The 22,517-nt window shown below is 34.8% G+C and overlaps 2 long non-coding RNA genes across 10 annotated transcripts in view; one reads left to right on the top strand and one right to left on the bottom strand.

Annotated features, from left to right (window-relative positions):
• Nucleotides 1-22,517, bottom strand: part of LOC141377601 (uncharacterized) — a 273,462-nt gene that overhangs the window by 174,963 nt on the left and 75,982 nt on the right. For 4 of the 9 annotated variants that reach the window (XR_015507920.1, XR_015507919.1, XR_015507921.1 and 1 more), the window contains exon 1: nt 3,219-3,380. The exons of the other annotated variants lie outside the window; for them this stretch is intronic. This is a non-coding gene — a long non-coding RNA (uncharacterized LOC141377601). Of the gene's footprint in view, nt 1-3,218; nt 3,381-22,517 lie in introns of those variants that run through there. 9 annotated transcript variants of the gene reach the window in all.
• LOC147840916 (uncharacterized) overlaps nt 1-22,517 on the top strand; it is a 639,653-nt gene that overhangs the window by 591,035 nt on the left and 26,101 nt on the right. The gene's annotated exons all lie outside the window — the stretch shown is intronic.

Genomic DNA, 22,517 nt, shown 5'->3' with positions numbered 1-22,517 from the left:
TTATTCTCAAAACACACCCATAACTCATTAAGAGAATAAGCACAACTGTAGGAATGTGTTTTAACCACTGCGGTCCAAACTGTACTTCTGCTGAGTGACTAAAATGTTATCAGCATGATGGTAAAAAAAAAAAAAAAAACTGTACATTCTAGTCAAACCATTCTTCTGCAATCTCATAACAAAAAAAACGGAAATAAGGGCAGTATTAATAGCTATAAATGTGGGAGAGCGTTGATATTATGTGATTGTATTGTATTGTATTGCAATATGGAACAATTAAATGTTCATGTTAAATCAAAAGTAATTCACAAATACTTGAAAATGAGATGACTTAATGAGAATAATTCTCTTTGGTTACAACTAAATTAATAAAAAAAAAAACTGTATAAAATTATAAAATATGTAATGATAAAGCATATGATTTTAATTGTACCAAGCTTAAATGTAAAATTAAAAGTTACCAGAGGCAGAAGGAGAGACAAAGGGGGAGGGAGAGATAGACAACGACAGCAGGCCCAGAAGTTAAGAGGAGAGGAACAAAGCAGGAGAGCACAGACCGGGAAAAGACAGGCCAGGAAAAAAGAAAGAGCAGAGTTTTACACCCATTTCGTATCTTTCTTGACCATGTGACTAAAGCCCAAATGCTGAGACAGTCAAACGGACCAATCAACATGAGACCACATCATAAAATCCCCAAAGTCCACCCACCTGGCTCTGATCTTATTAGTATCTGCCTTTGGAGTCAGAATGGACCTTCTTTGATGAAAGACAGGTTTTTCCATATAAACAAATGCATATGATAATTTAGCCTTACACAACCCTGTTAGACCATGTTCCATGGCACGAAGCGTATTTTCCCATCAGTAAAATAGCAAAAAGTGGATTCTGACAGGACCTTAATGCTTTTGCGTCATGCATTTTAGACTTTGCGCCTAGATAAAAATCAAGCACAGAATGTCTAAAGTAAAGTCCAAATGTCTAGAATCCCTTCAGTATATCATGGAATATATGCACAATAGGGATTATTAAAATGATGATAATAATAATAATAATAATAATAATAATAATAATAAAAATAATAATAATAAAGTATCTATTAAATTATTAGAAGCAATGAACTACACACCAACTAGCAACCAGGGAAATCACAGCATTTCTAATATATCTTTGATATAGGAGTTGAGTGAACATAATGACTTTCATTAGAGAAAGAACTTCAATCCCCTAAAGTGCTGCATGACAAGAGAATTACCAAAACAGAAAGCATAAGAAAACTATAGATGACTTTATATGAATTGAAACAATGTATATTCAAGTTTAGAGGTATTTCAAGGTGGACAGACCTGCTCAATTGCATGTACTACAGCAGGGTTGGCCAACCCTGTTCCTGGAGAGCCACCTTCCTGCAGATTTCAGTTGCTATCCATATTAAACACACCTGAACCAATTAGGACCTGAACACCACATGATAATTACAGGCAGGAGTGTTTGATATGGGGTGCAACTGAAATCTGCAGGAAGGTGGCTCTCCCCTATACTACAGGTTGGCCACCCCTATACTACAGTGCTTAACGGAAGTGGGTGGAGCTAATGATCTGTAGACTAACTGTGACTCACTTACTGGTGTAATTTCCTGTTCAGCACTATGGGTAATGCAGTTTTTGCAAGGCACTATTAAAAAACAAAACAAATTAAACAGATTGGTTTAACAAAAGCATATCATTCTCAGAGGAATAACTATTATTAAATTCTGTTATGGATAATTGTTGCACATTCAGATTTATCATATTGTTTGGCGTTTCTCAGATCGACTTTAAATGTCTTTTGTCAAAGTTAAATTCCACAGGCTTTTTTGGGCAAACTTCACAGATTGTCTGACTGTGATAATGTGGGTATATGTGTGGTATATGTGCATGCTGTTTAGAGATTTCAGTCAAGATGGTCTTAACGTCACATAGTACACCATCTGTTGAGAACTACAAGATTAGAACATATCTATTGGAAAGTCACTGTTGGCTTTGCAGTGTGCTGAATAACAATTATGGTGTATTCTTGTCACTGTAGAAGAGTGTGTTTAAATGCACTTAGTTTCCCTCAAGTTGTAATTACAAGTTTTCAGAGTTTCAGAGTTGGGTGAAGGTCTACAAGAAAGTATGTTTGGATGCAATAGAAGCAGCATTTATATTAAAGAGCTCAAAATGCGTTTTTTACACATTTCTTGAGTGGGTTATGATACTGTTTGAATATTTAATAGATCTGCAAACTATAAAGTAAACACTCGACAGTTATTTGTGAACTACATCAAATGTCCTCATTGCAGGCCTGGAAGTTTAGAAATACACACATCACTATACCCCCGAATTATATACTTATTATAATAAACAAGTATTAAAGACATAAAACAAACTAAATATTAAAACATATTAGTACAGTATAGAACAAATAAATACATAAATATTAAAGCAAAAAATTTAATTAAAACAAAATAAATTAAAACAATTAAATAAACAAAAATAATTAACATTAACAAATTAACAAATACATAAATATTGAAATAAATTAATAATTAAATTAATAATATTAAAATGATTAAATATCAAACTAAATAGTTCAAATATGTATTAAATAAATAATAAATAACTTAAAGTAAATAAATAAATAGCATATTACAATAAATAAAACAATTAAAATACATAAATATTAAAATAAAATGTTAAAAAAATTATATATATATATATATATATATATATATATATATATATATATATATATATATATATATATATATATATATATATATATATATATATATATAAATTAAATAAATAAGTGTAAATAAATAAATAAATATCCAGTACATTAAAACAATGAAAAAAACAAATACATAAATATTAAAAGAAATGAATAAATATTAAAAGAAATAAATAAATAAAAAGTAAAAGAAATAATCGTAAAAAAAATACACATTTTAAATCAATCATTCAAAATGCAGTATATTAAAATAAATAAAACAAACCAATATTAAATTAAGTAACCATTAAAATAAAATTAAATAAACAATCAAAGGTGATTACATTGGGCTTATTGTGTGCCATCTTCACATTCAACAGTTGCAGTTTCACAGATATGAATATAAACATTTTCCTTTCTTTAGCTATCTGCATTCTCAGACATTGGCAGCATAGTGTATTTTCTGTGTGTATTATTACAAAACTCACATGACTTGCACTTCGTTACGAGTAGAATGATAACCAAAGATCCAATTGCAGGTTTATACCATGGTGAAGCAGGCAAGAATTGCACTCCAGTGAACACAACATCAAAGGTAATCCAAAGAGAAATCCAAATAACGTGTAACAATGCCTAATCAAGATTGAACCCTGATTGAGTGTGAGAGTGGTGTTTAAATAGTCCAGTAAATGAATATCAGCTGGATATGGTCATTAGTGCAATGCATTGTGGTAAATGTAGTGTGGTAGGCTATTAAAGGAGATGGATGAAGTGTCCTCTAGAGGGTCACGATATAGGCAAAAATCTCATGTCATTTCAAATCCTGATAATGATTTGCAGTTGAAGCCAATATTACTATCCCTGCTGTAATTTATTATTATTATTATTTTTTCATATTTATGAAATGATATTTAACAGAGCAAGGCAAGTTTTCACATTAAAACAAACAAAAAACAAACATACATTAAAATGAACGAACAAAAATATTAAAATAAATATAAAATAAAATAAATAAATATTAAAATAAAAAATAAAAAAAACTATTAAAGAAACTTTAATAAAAAAATCTAATGAATAAAAACATCAATTAAATACATAAATAAATATTAAAATTAAATAAGTAAATAAAAAATATTAAAATAAACAAAATATTAAAATAAATAAATATTATAATAAATAAACAAACAAATATTAAAATCAATAAACAAACAAATATTTAAAAAATAAACAAACAAACAATAAAATAAACAAACAAAAAACCTTAAAATACATATAAGATGAAGTAAATAAATAATAAAATAAACAAAATATTACAATAAATAAATATTATAATAAATAAACAAACAAATATTGAAATGAATAAAAAAACAAATATTAATATAAATAAGTTAACATTTAATAAAACAAATCAATAAACAATCAAATATTTAAAAAAAAATAAATAAACAAACATTAAAATAAACAAGCAAAAACATTAAAAAAAAAAAAAAAATTAAAATAATTAAATAAACAAAAACAACTAAACAAACTTTAAAATTAAATAAAACATTTAAATAAAAATCAAATAAATAAATATTTAAATAAATAGTAAAATAAATATTAAAATATGTGAATATTAAAATAAAACAAATATTATAATAAATAAACAAACAAATATTAAAATAAATAAACAAACATATATTAGAATAAACAAAAAATATGTTTAAGTAAATAAACAAATAAACAGTAAAATAAAAATTCTAATAAATAAACAAAAAATTCAAATAATTAAATAAATACATATTAAAATAAATAAATATCACAATAAATAAATATATATGTTTAAGAATAACCATTAAAATAAATAACCAATTAGCAAGGAGAAATAAATTTTTCATAGTATGTCCAATAATATTTTTTTTCTCCTGGGAAAAATCTAATTAATCAAATATTAGCGCCCTTAATCAATATTTATCTTTTTGATTGTCTACAGAACAAACCACTGTCATACAATAGCTTACCTAATTACTCCAACTTTCCTAATTAACCTAGTAAAGCCTTTAAATGTCACTTTAAGCTTAATACTAGATGGAAAAAATCTTGAAAAATATCTAGTCAAATATTTTGCACTGTCATCATGGCTAAATCCGTAATCAGAAATGAGTTATGAAACTATTATTTTTTTAAAAAGTGTTAAAAAACCTTTTTCTTAAACAGAAATTGGGGAATAAAATTTAAAGGGGGCTAATAATTCAGAAGGGCTAATAAGTCTGTATATAAAAAATGGAAGATGAATCAAATGCTGTGCTGCTCTTCAAAGGAAAAACACATCAAATCACTAAAATGTGGAACCGAGAAAAAAGACTTTAAACAGTTTTAGTTGTCCAGTCAAGAATTCCAACTCATTTTTTGGGACAGAAACAAAGTTACTGCCTTATTTGTACGGCAAACTGTTTCCTACAAACTTCCTCACTCACTTTCATACTTTCTTCAAAGCACACATGCATCTGCACAAAAAAAAAAAAAAAAACATGTTCGCACTAATGAGTCTGAAAAAACATGATGGAACAGTTGTGTTTATTTTGATGTCTATCAGCAAGGTAAAGGGTTCTTTAGTCAAGTTCTGCCAAATGATTGTGCTGATGTACTACAGATGGTATCAAGGAATGTCTGGCACCATCCTGGTATTCTCTTCCACTTTTTTTCAACAAACTCCATTTATTTCGTTCCCAGCAGACAGTGATGCATTGTGTACAGAAAATCTGATTTGAAGAAAAAAATGAAATAAAGATACTGTTTTAGACCACAACTACTGGTACAAACAGTTGAAGTCAGAATTATTAGCCCTCCTGAATAATTAGTCACTCCTATTTACTTTTGACTTCAACTGTATGTTGAGGAATGTGACGATACAGTTAGACCGTAATGATTCTGGTGTTTTCATAGTGTTGTTTTTCATGTATTCGTGTCATGATTTCCCATGTGTTGTGTTCTATGTGCTTGTGTTTATGTCATGTGATTCCTTTGTTCGGTTTTCCTGCCATTTGTTAGTTTCATTATACGGTACGTTTAGCCAGTGTGAACGTGTCTTCTGAAATCGAGTGCGTACCCGTGAACCATACCCAAGTCCGCCTGAAAGAGTTAATCTGGGGTGCCCCTGCTGAAAAATCCAGCTTAAACCAGCTTGACCAGCCTGGTTTAAGCTGGATATAGCTGGTTTTGGCTGGACTCCCAGCTTGGCTAGGCAGGTCAAGCTGGTTTTAGCTGGTCATTTCCCAGCCTGACCAGCTAAGACCAGGCTGGAAATGGCTGGAAACCAGCCTGGAAATGGCCAAAACCCCTCTAAAACCAGGCTGGTCAACCAGCTAAAACCAGCCAATCAGCCTAGGCTGGTTTAAGCTGGATTTTTCAGCAGGGACGGTTCATGCGAACTCTGGTACGGTTCACTTCTGCTGATGTGAATGTAATCGTGCCAAATAATGGAAGTGAACCGCCAACTGTACAACAAACTATCATTTCCATAAAGTTCGTTCGTTCGTGTGTGTGTTTGTGTGTCACGTTTCATAACTTGGTGACAAGCAGGACTGAGCCAGGGCAAACACAGTGATACACAGTGATGTCTGCTTGTCTCCTCCAAAAACAGTTTCTACAGACACTGTGTTATGTTCTGAATGTTTATAATAATATTCATACAATGTCGCTTTCTTTATGTTCAAAATTAAAAGATTCAGGAAAAGCAAATCGACCGGGATGTGCGAACGTCTTTCCATTTTGGCGCTTTGTTTTCGTGACTGTCACCTAGCAACAGCCAAATAATGGAGGTGAACCGCCAACTGTACAATAAATTATCGTTTTCACAACATTTATTCGCGTGTGTGTGTGTGTCACGTATTGTACCTTGGTGACAAGTGGGACTGAGCCAGGGCAAACACAGTGATGTCTGCTTCTGTCCTCCAAAAACACCTTCTGCAGACACTGTGTGATGTTCTGAATGTTTATAATAATTTTGCGGCAGATGCACTTGATGTGCGGACTTTTTTCTATTTCAGTGCTATGCTTTCGTGACCATCACCTAGCAACAGCTGTAAACAAAACAGCAGCTCGATGACACAAGCGTACCGGGGTTCAGAAGGAAAAAAGATAGTGTGAACACAAACCAACTGAGAAGGTGGCAAGGGGGGACAATCGAACTTAGGTATGTTCCAGGCAACTGAACCAAGTGCAAAAGCACCCTTATACAACAGTTCTGTCTGGTTCTCAAATTTGATTGGCTGATAGCTGTGCAATATTCCCATAATATTTACACTCCTACAACCTCTTCACCCTTGTGTATTCCTCCGCCCAAATAGACTCTGACAAATATTGCAGCTGTTGGTCAACATAATGCACTTTTGAGACCTTTTACGCAAAAATGTAGTTGTTTAGATTGAGACTATGCAGTTTATTTATAAGGATAGTGCCTGTTTTAAATATTTATAATTTGCTTGTCTGCCTTCAGCCTGTCATATTGAGCAGAGCAAAATTGATGTTCCACCACAAGATGGCGACAGAGACTGCATAATATGTTTTTAGGGGAGAAAAACTCAGCATAAATTTCAAACTACAGCTGATCGAATCATTATAAAACAGGTAAGTGACTTTTTTAGGCCCAATCCTAATTCTACCCTTTAGCCCTTCCCTTTACCCCTACCCCTCGTTTTGCACATGTACGTGAAGGGGTAGAGGTGTCCCAATTCTCTTTAGCTCAAAGGCATCGGGGGTGGGGTGGGTGGGGGATGTAGATAGTGTAGATAGTGCAGAGATTTCTCAGGACCAAGGGGTAAGAAAATTTCCCAGAATAGAACAGCCACAACGGCAGCATAGCTGCACCCAGAAGTAAGGAGATCCACAAATTGTTTTTTTATTTTTTTCATTAGTATGAATTTTTACAACAAACAAGCACATGTTTTAATACATTCATAACGGTGTTCCTGTTTTACCCTCATGCTTAAAAAAAAAAAAAAAAAACGCTAAAATAAAAACCGCTAAATTTCGCTATTCATAATCAATAATAATAACTCCTGTATAGCAGTCCCACAATATTCTGACACTCGATGACACTCGAATATCCTGTCAGAAATGTCTAGTGGCTAAGAATGAGCTTTTTACAGTGTCTGCTATAATGTTAATATTGTTTTTGGTGTGTTTACATTGATGAATATGGCCACTGTGTAAATGCGCAGTATAGACGAATTACCATATTTGTAAACATTCAGTATGTGCGTGCAGTTGGGTGGCAGAAAAAACCGGGAGCGCTAGGATTTACAGCGAGGGAATGACATCCGATGTGGTACAGAATTTGTTGTTGTATTAGAAATAAGATATATTGATTACATATTATATATATATTATTTACATAATGCTTTCAGTGAATTGTAGCAGCTCGTCACCCAGTGATAAGCACAGTGATTAACGTTTAAGTGAGCGGCGTTCATCTGACAGGTTCATTTGCGATAGCACCCTCCCAATGGATATTGGATAAGATGAAATGGCCATGCATCCGGCCCCAAATATACAATCTCATTGAAACATTGAAACCTTTTAACAAGAGAGAAGTTAAAGGCGTGCAACTCTTTGGATGCCAACATTTTTGTTGTGTGCGGTCATGAGCAAGAAATAATGCTTCATGATTACCAGATTCAAAACTATGTAGTGCTAAAAACCGAGGTTCAACTTAGCCAAAGACAAGGAAAGAAGACGAAACTGTACAAGGCCTGGGTAATCATCAACAAGCAAAACAACTGCATTCTGACAGCAAACTACACCTGTACGGCAGGGTATGTGAACTCACACAAAAAGGTAAAGTTGGTTTTATAATCTCACGTTCGGACTTTCTCCTTAATAATATAATTTCATAAATCATACTAGCAACCAATGACTATCAAAGTACAACATTGTTCACAGTCAAATAAACAGTGTTAATGTTGTTTTCAAGTCACACTTGCAGGTTATTTCAGACCAAATATTCAAAGTGTAAACAATATAGGGAGTGTGTCACAAGTTGTCACTGAATAATTGTGTATATAAAACCAACTTTACCTTAATAACTTTCACGTTTCATTTTAAGCATTCAGTGTCTGCAGTTTAATTAACAATTTGTAACTGTTTTTACTGAAATCATTTCTGCAATCAAAAACGAGTAATGTGTATGATTCAGCATAGCGTGAACTCACCTGATTTAAAATGAGAACTGCAGAGTTGAGCATGTTTAATTAGGTCCTCACTCCATAGAGCTCTCTTTTCGAATTTGGCATCCTACTGCACAACACCAGCCTTGTGACGTCATGTGTGACGTAGGTTGGTAATTTGTCTATGGTTATGATCTAACGGCCACATTGTATCATACATAATATATGCCTTCAGTGATTTCCTGAAGATAAACACCAAAAAATAACACAACTGGAATAACTACAGCAGTCGCGATCGTCTGATCTCAAATGAAGCAAGAGATCGTGATGACATATGATGACGTGTGCAGGTGTTGTAGTGCTGTCTCATTTCTTAGGGGTAAATTTTGAAGCCCTTCCCCTTTACACTCTGTTTCAAGGGCCAAGAGGAAGGGGTAGGGGTGCAAAAATAGAATTGGGATTGGGCCTAAGTCTATCTCTCTTGTATTTTGTAGTGCTGTATTTATACCATAATAATCTGGTAGTGTTTGCTTTTGCTGTGGGTTTTTTTTTTTTTTCAGGGTTAATTATTGTGATCTGATTTCTACAGAAAAATACAGGGAAATCTCAGCAGACTGATGGTATTTCATGCTGTCCAGCCTTATAATCTGTACATGTGGGCAGAATCACATGTTTTAGACATTAGGCTACAGAATCATTCAAATACTAGCTCTAGTATTACTACACCAGTGACGATAGGGAATTAGTAATGGTTTCTGCTGTTCTGACAGTCAGCTGCAGATGTGAATGAATGGCGGAAGAAAGGGAAACATCCACACACACATTCACACACACACTCATACACTACGGACAATTTAGCCTACCCAATTCACCTGTACCGCATGTCTTTGGACTATGGGGGAAACCGGAGCACCCGAAGAAAACCCACACGAATGCAGGGAGAACATACTCAAGAACAAACTCCACACCAACTGAGCCGAGGCTCGAACCAGCAATCCAACGACCTTCTTGCTGTGAGGCAACAGCACTACCTACTGCGCCACTGCTTCGCCCATATATACACACACAGTTTTGCTGCTGAATTGTTGTATAAATGCAATATCACACTCATAGCAGTGCGATTTGGCTGTATATCATCACCTGTGGAACACTAAGACACTCCGGCATGCCAATCAACGCATGCCTCCTACCAGTACCAATATACAGCCATGTCACACTGCTAGTGTGATATTGCTCATTAATCATGTCTTGTGTATGTATACCCCTGTGTTTAGTTCAATCCTTTGTTCGGTATTATATTGTCATTTTGTTCCTGGCCTGTGAGTGGTTTTGTAAGTTAATTTACATATTTTGATCATTCCTTTAACCTGTGCTTTTGTGAAAGAGCCAAAACGGTGACATAGACAAAGAATGTTTCATGTATTTTTTCTGAAATACAATCTCCTATTGAAAACTTTATAGAAATGCCTTCCTCATCTGACATTGAGTTCTTTATTGCACACAATATCAAAGAGCACAACGAATGCACGAGTCCATTGAGAGCAGCGTGTGTTATGTGGAACTTGGCAGCGGCGCACTTGGGTTCAGTTTCTTTTTGCTGTTGTCAGTTCTTTGGTTTATTTATATCCCAAAAACCTCCTAAAATCAGCCACAAACATCCATGAAAAATCTATCAAAGCACAGGCAGCAGGAGGGAAATGGCCCCAGTTATTGTTAAATGGTGATTTAGTACTTTTTTATACTTAAAAAAAGAAAAAAAAAAAAAACTCTAGTGGATTTGTCATCTGAAACGTGCAACAAAAAGTACCCAGAGCAATGTATTTTATGATTTTGCAAAAGAAAAAGGTCTGAGGCAATGAATTTTTACACAGTTAAAAGTTAAAAATTTTATATATTCATGACTTTAAACTATTCAACAATTTATGACAAAATGTCAAATATAATACAGTGGCATTGGGAATTAACATGAGATGTTGGAGGAAATCAACTTGAATCGAACAATTTCTTTCTTTTATTTTGTCTCCTTTCTCCTTTCAGTCTTTGGTTTCTTTTCTTTTTTGTTCTTTCTGTTTCCTTTTTTCCCTTTCTTTTTCATTCCTTATTTATTTTTTTTCTTATTCTCTTTCTTTCTTTTTGTTCCTTTTCTTTCTTTCTGTTCCTTTTCTTTCTTTCTGTTCCTTTTCTTTCTTTCTGTTCCTTTTCCCCCTTTTTGTTTCTTTTCTTTTTCTTTCTTTCTTTCTGTTCATTTTCCTTCTTTCTACTCTTTTTCTTTATTTTTGTCTTTTCATTTTCCTTTCTTTTTTCAGTATTTTTTGTTAAATTTCTTTCTATTGCTTTTTACTTTCTTTTGTTCCATTTATTTTCTTATTTTCTTTTTGTTTCCTATCTTTTTTTTATTATTTCTTTCTCTTTTTCTTTTGTTCTGTCTTTCTTTCTTTTTTATTGGTTCATTTTCCTATCTTTTTGTTCAATTTCTTTACTTTGTTTTCATTTTGTTCATTACCTTTCTTTCTTTTTTTCTTTCTTTCTTTTATTTAGTCTTTTTTCTTTGGTTCCTTTTTCATTATTTTTGTTTCATTTCATTCTTTGTTCTTTTTCTTACTTTGTCCGTTTTCTTTTTTGTACAATTTTTTCTTTCTTTCTTTCTTTCTTTCTTTCTTTCTTTCTTTCTTTCTTTCTTTCTTTCTTTCTTTCTTTCTTTCTTTCTTTCTTTTTGCTGCATTTTTTTCTTTTCTTTTATCAACCTTTCCTCCTTCTTGTCCAGTCTTTCATTTTGTCAGTTTTTGTGTTCCTTTTCTTATTTGTTCCTTTTTTTTCTTTTTGTCCATTTTCTCTTTTTTCTTTCTTCCTCCATCGTTTTATTTTTTATTTTCATTTTTTGTTTGTTTTCTTTTATCAACCTTTTTTTTCTTTCTTTCTTTCTTTCTTTCTTTCTTTCTTTCTTTCTTTCTTTCTTTCTTTCTTTCTTTCTTTCTTTCTTTTTGCTGCATTTTTTTCTTTTCTTTTATCAACCTTTCCTCCTTCTTGTCCAGTCTTTCATTTTGTCAGTTTTTGTGTTCCTTTTCTTATTTGTTCCTTTTTTTTCTTTTTGTCTATTTTCTCTTTTTTCTTTCTTCCTCCATCTTTTTATTTTTTATTTTCATTTTTTGTTTGTTTTCTTTTATCAACCTTTTTTTATTTTCTTTCTTTCTTTCTTTCTTATCCTTTTCTTTGTTTGAAATTTCTTTCATTTTTTCTTTTGCTCTTTCTTTTTTTCATCCCAGCAGAAAAGCCTTTCAGAAAAGTAGCATTAAAGAAAGTAAAAGTGCTAAGAGTGTTTTGAGGTAGCATTCGGAGGTGAACCCAGCGCTGTAACTGAACTGGAAGCATCAGACTCAATCAGTTGTAAACAGGTGTGACAAGACAAGACTTTGAGATCATTCAAGCAAGATAATAAGTAGAGCTGCATCAATGGCCGCCATTTCAAACACGGGTCACCAGCCGATCAGTTTGCCTGGCCTCTGCAAAGACCTCGAGAGGGAAGAGCTGCAAAATCATCACAGCGCCACTAAGAGCTCACTAACTACTTTAGTTTTAGCTAAGTACAAAAACTCAACTGCAATGCGATTCTCTGCCATGATGTCCACTAAATTGAAATAAATAAAGCTGTAAATGAGTTTGTCCACAAGTCATTTTAAAATGCAACAAGTTGAATAATGCATCATAACATTATGAATTATGTGCATTCTACAACTTTATATCAGTTAATAGGCTTTTAAATGAAATATTGCAATACCTGTGAGTTTTGATCCATCACTCTATCCATCTACCATTGCATTCATCTACCATTCTATCTATCTATCTATCTATCTATCTATCTATCTATCTATCTATCTATCTATCTATCTATCTATCTATCTATCTATCTGTCTATCTGTCTGTCTGTCTGTCTGTCTGTCTGTCTGTCTGTCTGTCTGTCTATCTATCTATCTATCTATTTATCTATCTATCTATCGTCTGTCTGTCTGTCTGTCAATCTAGTCATCTTTCCATCTATCGTTCTATCTATTTTTCTATGCATTCATTCAATGAATCAATCTATCCATCTATCTTTTTGTTCCTTCCAACTGTCTATCTTATTAATCTATCAGTCTCATCTGTCTGTCCATCCCTCTGTCTATCTATCCATCCATCAATCCATCTATGTATCCATCCATCCATCCGTCCGTCTATCTATCTATACATGTATCATTCTATCTATTGTTCTTTCCATTAATTCATTCATTGCTCTATCTATCTATCTATCTATCTATCTATCTATCTATCTATCTATCTATCTATCTATCTATCTATCTATCTATCTATCTATCTATCTATCTATCCATCCATCCATCCATCCATCCATCCATCCATCCATCATTATATCTATTGTTCTGTCCATTAATTCATTCATTACTTTATCTATCTATCTATCTATCTATCTATCTATCTATCTATCTATCTATCTATCTATCTATCTATCTATCTGTCTATCTGTCTGTCTGTCTGTCTGTCTGTCTGTCTGTCTGTCTGTCTGTCTGTCTGTCTGTCTGTCTGTCTGTCTGTCTGTCCGTCCGTCTGTCCTTCCTTCCGTCTATCCATCCATCCATCCATCCATCCATCCATCCATCCATCATTATATCTATTGTTCTGTCCATTAATTCATTCATTGCTCCATCTATCTATCTATCTATCTATCTATCTATCTATCTATCTATCTATCTATCTATCTATCTATCTATCTATCTATCTATCTATCTATCTATCTATCTATCTATCTATCTATCTATCTATCTATCTATCTCTCTCTCTCTCTCTCTCTCTCTCTCTCTATCTATCTATCTATATATCATGTCTGTCTGTCTATCCATCCATCCAGCCATCCATATATCTATATCTATATAATGATGATAAACAAAAAAGTAAAGAAAAAAAAGACAAAACAATTTAACACCTAACAAAAACTAGAATCTCTATGACACCAATAACTTGTGTGTGATTCATACATCCTGAATATCTCACTCTCCTCGTGTGCTTCATATTGCTGCTGCGTGCATCAAAGAGCTGACATTTCAGGAGGAACAAAACAAGTAAAGCTTACTTTTTCCCCTCTGCCAATCAGTGCCAGCGGGAGCGAGGAGCCCTGCAGAGGAAGTGATCTCACCACACTGATGATGGGCAGCCATTCCGGCTTCAGATCAAATATGTATGAATGTAAAAAACACTGTTCAAGCTCCAGCATGCTTATCAATTACAGCGAGACAGACAGATTCTCCAGTACTGCAGCTCAACATTTCTTGAAGAATATTTCAGAAGAGGGCAGCAATAATAGAAGTGGAGGGAAAAAATGACAGACTAGACAGTGCAATTAGCTTTGACTGTGTGATGAAGCCTATTAGAACGAGCCTATAATTCAAGATAGGAAAGGAGAAAATATCTAAATGGGTTCATGAAAAGTCAGAATGATTAGCCCTAATAAATTATTCGCCCCGCTGTACATTTTTTCCCCAATTTCTGTTTAACAGAAAGAAGATTTTTTAAACATATTAGTTTTTACAACTAGTTTTCAATTACTGATATCTTCAACATAGGCTCATTCTGAAAACGTGACCCTATATACATTTCTGGAGATCATGAATTATGTAGCCAGAGCAACGAATGGCTGCATTTCTTCTTCAAAACGAACGCTACAGGGTGGTATTACACCATTTCTTTTTCAACCTTTTTATCACAGTGGTTCGGTCAACGATTGACAATGTTGCAAAACAAACACTGCTGTCACTCTGATTCAAGTTTTATTTATGGAAAAAATATATAAAGCACTGCAGTGTTTGGGTGTTCTGTGTTTGTCTGAGATAATAAGTCTTACCAAAATATGTATATTCCTGAAGCTGAATGGTCAATTTATGTCATGTGACTCGCAGTGCGCTCACAGGATTCATTCAACTAGATGTGTCTGGTTTGGTCTCACGCCGTTTGTGTACGCAAGCCGTGCACCTCCATTGGAAACAGCAAGCTTGTGCGAACTCTAAAAAAGACGCAATATGTGAACGGCCCCTAAAAGGCTGCCATCATTTGTGTTCTCCATCGGTTGATCTTCTTGCACAGACATGGTGGATTCACCTGATGTGTTGACAAATGGGTTGAGGATCCATTCCTTGACAGTTCGTGGGTCCCTCACTAGGCCTTTTCCCCTTAGCAGAGAAACTTTCCAAAGGCATCCTACTCATTTTGCTGCTTGTGGGTTAAATTTGGGCACTCAAGTGAAAGAGATGTAATCAAGAGAATATGGACATTTTTTCAAAATAAACGACTTTTTAGCATTAAAGATTTTTCAGACTAATAATGATTAAAATGGAAATAATTAATGATTTCTTGTGCTACCAACTGATCCACGGACCAGTACCAGTCTGCGGCCTGGTAAGGAACCACTGGGGAAGGGTTTGGATGGGTGGATCGATCGGTTGGTCAATGAATCAGTCGAAAGCAGCCTCTGCTGGATTTATGCAAGAAAAGCAGGCGCAAATGGCACTTGCAAGAGAAATTTGTGTCTGTCAGAAAAACACTGCACGTCATGTGACTTAACCAAAGAACATCATTGGCTAAACTAAGGTCTCTTCAAAAATAAAATAAAATAAATAGAACATTAGTCTTAAAGAAAAACGGGAAATAAATATAAATAGCATGTTGCCATATGGCAACCCCATGCCGTAGAAGGTTAAGCCTGAAATTAGAATACAATGTCTTGAGAATAACTTAAAATACTGTAAGCGGTAGATTATATGTTGCTTAGAGACTTGCATAATTAACCTAACCTGCTTAGTTAAAAGTGCAGTATGTAAGTTTGACACCCAATGGTTGAACTAGGTATTGCACTCCTGGTTCAAAACACGCAAGTGCAGGTTGCCAGATTGATGTGAGTGTGCCTGACTTTACTAAAGGCTGATTTAAGTCGTGTTCTAAATAAAAGCAATGGCACACGATTGAATGAATATATTCATATTAAAATGAGTTTTTGTTCTAAACAACACTTGAAATGTATATTTTAGAAACGGCTTCTATTTCTCACAGCTGAACAACAGAATAAACGTGATGAGATGATCACCTCAGGTACACCTCATGTGCTTTATTCAGTGTTAAATGCTAACAATGAATACAATTTTACCTGACATTTATTACCATACTACTGAAAGCAGCAGCAGATAGTTCACCTTACCTTGATCACCGGATCTTGAAAATAAAATAAACCATTTGAAATTGAACTTTTGAACTAAATAATGCAAACCAACACACATCAGTGATTCCGCATCTAAATTTATTAATTTTAAAAAGGTTTTATATACGGATGGATGGATGAATGGATAGATGGATGGATGGATGGATGGATGGATGGATGGATGGATGGATGAATGGATGGATGGATGGATGGATGGATGGATGGACGCATCGATAGATGGATAGATGGAAAATTAGTTAATAATTAGCAATAATTACTCAGAAAATAACCCAGTTATTACATAGCACTTCCCAAAAACTACCCAAGACTAAGAAATTAACCTACAAAAATTACCCAAACATAAAATTACCTCGGAGTTTTTAAAGTGTATGTATTAATCAGATTATAAATCTTATTCGTGAGTGCATATTCTGTGCTGTGCACATTTCTGTCATGTTTCAACTGGTGCAAACAGCCAAATTGCTAATCACTGCAAATCTCATCACATAGTGTGTTGTTAGGACGCAGGGTTACAATGTAACCTGCCCACCTAATGTTTACATTAGTAATATTATATTATTTGCTAATTAATAACCACCTCATGTGAAACTCTGAATCTGCATCTCATTTCAGAGGCTGCTACTGTCCACAGGATGTCACATTTTGGTCACAGACGCTTATTTTGAAAGCCTTCCTCAATGAATAAATGAAATATGCAATTTTCCAACAAGGCAACCCGGAGAGTTAAAATATAGTTGGCTAAAGGGACAGTTGGCGGGTTAAACGGACAAAACAAAGACAAGTAACACACATTTTCAGAATATCTGACTTTAGCGACGTTTTCCAGATAAATAAGAATGTTCATTTAGCATGTTTCTTATATATCTGCAAACAAATTACAGTATTTTTAGACTTTAGAAGAGTCAAAAACTTACATGCAGTACCTTTAACCTAATAGTTAATTCTTTAAATTACACTTTTAGCTGAATACTAGTATCTTGCAATATATATAGTAAAATGTTATGTACTGTAATCATGGCAATGACAAAAGAAATAAGATTTTTTGGGGGGAACTTAATTATCAAAACTATTTTTAAAGTGTGTTTAAAAATTCTCTACCTTAAACAGCACTTGGGAAATAAAAACAATAACACAAAAACCTATCAAATTTCACAAGAGGGCTTATAATATTACCTTCAAATATTATTTGTTTTATTTCTAAAATCTTAATTTAAACAACAACGCTTTCATTCTTTTCTTGTTAATAGTTAATCCTATTATCGGTGCAGCTTTTGGTCTGTCTAGTGTTTTCCAGCACGGCGGAAGCAGATCCTTGGGGATTGTGGGTAATGTAGTAAACAACAGTCAGCAGCTTCAGCTTGGCTCACTGAAACCCTTTAGAAACCTCTGTGGATCTGCCAGCTCTGAACAACAGGAAGCCAATCTGGGTAAACAGAGAGCGAACAATGAGCTCCAAAACACCTGCCAAAGACACACAGTGGCACACAGACACCTGTAAAGCTCCCACTTAACTCTGCTGTCTTTTATCCACAACAGCAGAACACAACCTGAACCAATCCCAGAGTCACTGCAGTATAACACAGAGACATCATGGTTATTGAGTGTGCTTTCTGTTTTTAAATAAAAGTCTCTGTTAATGTGCTCTCATGTGTGTTACTGTCAAACTAGGCTCATTCTGAAAACGTAATCCTGTGGACGTTTCTGGAGACTGTGAATTATGTAGGTATGTATGGCTGTATTTCATTTTTTAAGTGACCACTACAGGGTGGTATGATGCCGTTTCTTTTTGCACTTACCGGCTGACCGCATACCTCCATGTGGAGGGCTTTCCCGCTGCAACCAGTTTGTCCAGTTAGCTCGTCGTGTATGTCGGCAAACTTGAGATGCAGAGAGGAGCTTACAACGACGACCGGGTTCAAGACCGGGGAAGAGCTGTTCCAGAAATCAGGTAAGACAAAAACAGAATCCAAAAAATAAAGTGAACAAGTTCTTAACAGGGTGAGAATGTGGTAAAATCCCAAAATGTGGTAAAAATCAGACGAGGGCTTTCTGCACGGCTTTTGTAAATCGTCTGTTGGGTTTAGGGAAGTAAGCAGGTGGGCGGGTCAATCGGTAAAATTAATTGGGTGGGTCAGTCGATTGGCCGGTCGCCCAGTCAATCATTCAGTCAGTCAGACAGACGGTCTGTCAACAGCGGCCTCTGGTAAGTTTACGCGACAACAGCGCCGGCGTGAACGGCACTCGTGAAAGACATTTGAGATACAAAAAAGCACACACAGCGGCCTCTTGTGGATTCACGAAAACAAAAACTGCAAAAATACGTACCTTCCGAGACGTAATTCGCGGTCTCCATAAACATCTCCAGGACTAAGTTTTCATTATGAGCCTGGGTTGGTTACTGTTGAAGTCAGAAGGCTTAGACCTCCTGAATTATTAGCTCCCCAATTTCTGTACATCAGTGTTCACAGCCGTTGCAGTGAAGCTCTAAATTGAGCTCAGGTACATTCTGCTTCACTGATCATTCCTGAGATGTTTCAGGAGTTTAATTGGAGTTCATCTGTGGTAAACACAGTTATTGGACAAGTTTTGAAAAGGCTACACCTGTCTATATAAGGCCTCAGAGATGACAGTGCATGTCAAAGCACAAACCAAGCGTGAAGACAAAGGAATTGTCTGTAGACCTCAGAGACAGGATTGTCTCCAGGCACAAGGCTGGGGAAGGTTACAGAAACATTTCTGCTGCTCTGAAAGTTCCAATGAGCATAGCAGCCTCCATCATCCATAAGTGGAAGATGTTTGGAACCACCAGGACTCTTCCCAGAGCTGGCCGACCATCTAAGCTGAGTGATCGGGGAAGAAAGGCCTTAGTCAGGGAAGTAATCAATAAACGATGGTCACTTTGTCTGAGCTCCAGCGTTCTTATGTGAAGAGAGGAGAACCTTACAGAAGGACAAACATCTGTGCAGCAATCCACCAATCAGGCCTGTATGGTAGAGTGGCCAAACGGAAGCAATTTCTTACCTGGAATTTGCCTAAAGATGTTTGAAGGACTCTTAGACCATCAGAAACAAAATTCTCTGGTCTGATGAGACTAAAATTGAACTCTTTGGAGTGAATACCCGTTTGGAGAAAACCAGGCACTGCTCATCACCAGGCTAAGACCATCCCTAGTGAAGCATGGTGGTGGCAGCATCATGCTGTAGGGATGTTTTTCAGCAGCAGGAACTGGAAGAACAGTCAGGATAGAGGGAAAGATGAACGCAGCAATGTACAGAGACATCCTGAATCAAAACCTGCTTCAGAGTGCTCTTGACCTCAGACTGGGGCAACGGTTCATGCTTCAGCAGGACAATGACCCAAATCACACCGCCAAAATATGAATGGAGTGGCTTCACAACAACTCTGTGAATGACTTTCAGTGGCCCAGCCAGAGTCCAGACCTAAATCCTATTAAATCTCTCTGAAGAGATCTGAAAATGGCTGTACATCGTCGCTTCCCATCCAAGCTGATAGATCTTGAGAATTACTGCAAAGAGAAATGGCCAGAAATCCCCAAAGACACGTGTGCCAAGCTTGTGGCATTTTATTAAAAACACTTAAGGCTGTAATTTCTGCTAAAGGTACATTAACAATGTTTTGAGAATACTGATGTACATGTGATTTTTTCAGGCTTTTTATTTTTATTAAATTTGCAACAATTTCAAAAAATCTTTCTCCACATTGTCATTATGGGGTATTGTCAAACTAGTGTAGAATGTCGAGGAAATAAATGAATTTAATCCATTATAGAATAAAGACTATACTATAAAAATGTTGAAAAAGTGAAGCACTATGAATACTTTCCAGATGCACTGTATAATAATGATTTGTTCTGTAGACAATCAAAAAAAATATTGCATAAGAGGGCTAATAATATTGACATTACAATAGTTTAAAAATAAATGAAAACTGTTTTTATTCTTAAATAAATATATTAAGAATTATAAAATACATATAAATACTTAATAAATCTTTATTTTTAAATAAAACAAATAAGACTTTCTCCAGAAGAAAAACTATTATCAGAAATAATATGAAAAATGCCTTGCTCTGTTAAACATCATTTGGGAAATATTTTTAAAAAAGAAAATAAATAAATTCACAGGAGAGTTAATAATTGGGACTTCAACTGTAGCTTGTGTTACACCAAGTCAACCATAGATAGACATATGTAATGTGTCAGACAGAATAATGTGATTTTCTCTTCAACAAGTGTGAATCATTTTCTTTCTCACCATCACTGACACTTGGGCTCTATGGAAACAAATGAAAGTTAATACATGGTGATTTCAAAGAGGCTGCTGTTAAAGGGACACTTTACCCGAAAATGAGTTTCTTTTTTTTCTTGTTGAAAAAAAAAAGGATGTTTATATAATTAAGTATAATTAACGTCAAAATTATTAGCTTTCCTGTGATTTTTTTTCTTTTTCAAATATTTTCCACATGTATGTATACACACATATATGTGTGTATATACATATATATATATATATATATATATATATATATATATATATATATATATATATACGTATATATATATATATATATATATATATATATATATATATATATATATATATATATATACGTATATATATATATATATATATATATATATATATATATATGTATATATATATATACGTATATACGTATATATATATATATATATATATACGTATATATATATATATATACGTATATATATATATATATATATATACGTATATATATATGTATGTATGTATATATATATATATATATATATATATAATTTTTTATTGTCTACAAACTATCGTTATACAATGACTTTCCTAATTAAACTAACTTGCCTAATTAACCTAGTTGGGCCTTTAAATGTCACTTTAAGCTGAATACCAGTATCTTGAAAAATGTATTCATTCATTCATTTTCATCTGCTTTTTCTAGGCCGGGTAGTGGGGTCAGCAGTCTTAGGACAGAACCCAAGACTTCCCTCTCCTGAGACACTTCCTCCAGCTCTTCTGGAGGGATCCCGAGGCGTTCCCAGGCCAGCCAAGAGACATAGTCCCTCCAGTGGCTCCTGGGTTTTCCCCAAGGCTTGCTCACGGTAAACCGTGCCTGAAACACCTCCCTATAGGTAGGCATCTAGGAGGCATCCGAGACAGATGCTTAAGCCACCACAGCTGACTTCTCTCAATGTGGAGGAGCAGCGGCTCTACTCTGAGCTTGTCCCAGATAACAGAGTTCCTCACCCTACCTATAAGGGTGCGCCCTGCCAACTAATTTTGATTGCTTGTATCTGAGATCTTGTCCTTTTGGTCATGCCCAAAGCTCATGCACATAGGTGAGAGTGGGAACATAGATTGACCAGTAAATCAAGAACTTTGCATTTTAGCTCAGGTACATCGACCGCATTACTGCTGCCGCTGCACCAATCCCTCTCAATGAAGCCTGTCAATCTTATGTTCCATCCTTTCCTCATTTGTGAACAAATCCCTAAGATACTTAAACTCCTCCACTTGGGGCAAGGACTTTCCTCCAACCTGGAGATGAAAAACCACCTTTTTCTGGTGAAGCACCATGGCCTCGGACTTGGAGGTGCGTATTCTCATCCCAGCCACATCACACTCGACAGCAAACCGCCCAAATGCATGCTGAAGGTCCATGTTCGAGGAAGCCAACAGAACAACATTGTCTGCAAACAAGAGACATGAAATCCTGACTCCATACTCCCAGAGCACCCTCCACAGAATACCACCAGGAACATGGTCCAATGCCTTCTCCAAGTCCACAAAAATCTTTTAAATATCTAGTCAAATATTATGTACTGTCATCATGGCAAAGATAAAATAAATCAGTGATTAGAAATGAGTTATTGAAACTGTTGTGTTTAGAAATGTGTCGAAAAATCTTCTTTCAGTTAATCAAAAATTGGGGAAATAAAATATAAAGGTGGGCTTATAATTCTAACTTCATTTGTATCAGGTATGTGCACAGATAGGGCTCAACCTGTGCAGTGCACATACCCTTTTTTCTCTTGGATAAAAAGTGCCCTTCAAAAATGAACTAAAGTGCACCTTGGTCTTCAGTTTGCGACCGTCAACCAGTTTGAAGTTGTAAGTACGTTCGATTTTTTCGCTCACTATCCCTTTAACTGTCCCTGTTATTGTGCTCTCACAAATATGCTATCATGTATTAAACAATCAGTAAAAACAACACCTCACATCCAGGTCAGCAACAGATAGAGAAACACAGTTGATGATCTGGGGTTTTCTTCTCAGGGAGTGTGTTTCATTCTCGTTTTATGTGCCGAAGTGCAACACTGACACTTGGACTCTATGAAAGCAAACAGAAGTTAATCT

Source organism: Danio rerio, chromosome 14, assembly GCF_052040795.2.
Source record: "Danio rerio strain M-AB ecotype USA chromosome 14, GRCz13ab, whole genome shotgun sequence".
NCBI lineage: Eukaryota > Metazoa > Chordata > Actinopteri > Cypriniformes > Danionidae > Danio > Danio rerio.
The sequence above is the reverse complement of the archived record's forward strand: the minus strand, read 5'-3'. Positions and strand labels throughout refer to the sequence as shown.